Genomic DNA, 2,164 nt, shown 5'->3' with positions numbered 1-2,164 from the left:
ATCCTTCAAAAATTTTGCATAAGCAGGGACCTGTTTGATTGCATCTAGAAGGGGAAGATTAATTTGGACTTGCTTAAACAATTCCAATATCTCGTCAAGTCTTCCTCCCTTCTTATCTGCAGGAATAGGGGCTTTCAGGGCATCCAAAAATAGGGCTTTAGGCAAATACGATGATTCCAGTGCAGTTGGTTCATTCTCTATTTTAAGGTCCTCCTTGTTCTTGGATGATTTGGCTTCGGTTAGAGGTTTAGGGTCAGTCTCATTGGTTTTACTAGTGTGTTCAATGACCTTCCCACTTCTCAGAGTCATGATTGATTTGGCGTGTTCAGAAAAAGCTTCTGGGGTATTAGAGCTCTCAATCATAAATTGCCCTCTTGGGTTGCTCTCGGATTGGCTAGGTAATTTTCCTCCTTCCCTCCTACTGAATGCAGTCGCTAGTTGACCTATTTGGGTCTCTAGCTTAGCAATGGATTGTGTGTGGGAGTTAAGGGTCTGAGTGTTGACTTCTAATCGCTCTAGTGCTTTCAGAACTTTTTCCTCAAAAGCTGAGCTGTGACCAGTAGTAGACGATTGAGGAGCATTTTGAAATTGATGGTATGGTCCATGCCTATATGTTGGGTCCTGATATTGAGGTCGAGGTGCAGCAGGGCCAATCACTGGTTGTGGTCTCCAGGAAAATTTGGATGGTTTCTCCAGCCGGGGTTATAAGTGTTCGAATAAGGATCGTTTCCTGGTCTGCGAGCTTGTTGGACTTGAGCTTGCTAAATCTGCTCGTGCACAAACTCAGAAAATTGAGGTGCGGCTGGACATTCACTAACAAAATGGTTCCGACTTGCACACAATGTACAAACTTCTTGGATTGGGTTAGGTGGAATCAGAGATTGTCTAGTATTTAGAAGATGGTCTAATTTTTGGGACAGTTCATCTACCTTACTGTGGATATCCATGATGTTTCCAATCTGATAAATTTTACTTTTTTTTTGTTGAAGCATGGGTTGTTTTCTAGAAGTGGCAGACATATGATGTAGAAAATTCTCACTAAATGTTTCAAAGAGCTGCCAGGCTTCATCCTCACTCTTTAGCATGAATGTCCCATCACATGATGCATCAACCATTTGTCGGTGTTTCTTCAATAGACCATCATAAAAACACTGACAAAGTTGCCATTTAGGGATAGCATGGTGTGGATATTTATGAATGAGGTCCCTTAACCTTTCCCATGTCTCATGAAAAAGTTTACCCTCCAATTGGAAAAAACTAATGATAGCTTTTCTAATTTGATTTGTTTTTTCAATTGAAAAGTATTTCTTGAGAAATTCTCTCTGAAGATGATCCCAAGTTGAAATGGTTATAGAGTCTAAGGAGTTTAACCAATGCTTGGCTTTGTCCTTAAGTGAGAAAGGAAACAGTTTCAACCTAAGGGCATCATCGGAGAAGTTTTAGATTTTTACTGTGGAACAAATTTCAAAAAATTCATCCAAATATTTGTATGGGTCCTCGTTACTAAGTCCATAGAACGATGGCAACATTTGAATAATGCTAGACTTAATCTCATATTGGGTAGCTTCTACTGGAGGTGCTTGAATACATGGAGAGTAGGTATACGAGGATGGAGTGAAATATTCTCTCAATGAGTGTGGAGGATTAGCCTCACCAGGTGCAGCCATGTTTCTAACTCGGATAGTCCTAAGAGTCTTTTCTAATTCTTCGTCTAATATTTGCAAGTTAGGTTTTAGTGATCGTCATCCTAACATGCAACTAAAAGGTCTATGTAGGACTATCCTAGTCTGTTAAGGATTTTTTTTTTATTAAGAGGAGAAGAGAAGAGAGAAAAGAGTTCTAAAGAAGAGATCCTAAGAAGTCCTAAAACTAATAGAAGAATTAGCTGTGGTTAGATTTTAATTACAATCAAGTTAGCACGCAGTGGACTCTCTATCCTAAAGTTACCCTAGTTCTAGACAGCTCCTAACTGTAGTTAGCCTTCAAGCCCTCCAAGTCGGAGCTTAACCAACCAACTGGCCAGGTAAGTGTAAGGTTGGTGGGAGTCCCCCCGTTGCTTTCCTTAGACACCAATTAAATTGGCCAGGTCAGCAAACAGAATCAATTAAAAACCACCTTCCTTCGGGCCCAATCATCCCACAAACCACTTGCCTAGACACCAGCT

General features: G+C 40.5%; 1 non-coding gene across 1 annotated transcript; it reads left to right on the top strand.

The window, feature by feature from the left end:
* Positions 1-1,173: 1,173 nt before the first annotated feature.
* Positions 1,174-1,279, top strand: LOC140858980 (small nucleolar RNA R71). The gene has a single exon (XR_012142381.1). It is a non-coding gene; the product is annotated as a small nucleolar RNA R71 (small nucleolar RNA).
* Positions 1,280-2,164: the final 885 nt, after the last annotated feature.

This window comes from Elaeis guineensis, chromosome 6, assembly GCF_000442705.2.
Source record: "Elaeis guineensis isolate ETL-2024a chromosome 6, EG11, whole genome shotgun sequence".
Taxonomy (NCBI): Eukaryota; Viridiplantae; Streptophyta; class Magnoliopsida; order Arecales; family Arecaceae; genus Elaeis; species Elaeis guineensis.
This window is presented reverse-complemented; position numbering and strand designations above follow the sequence as displayed.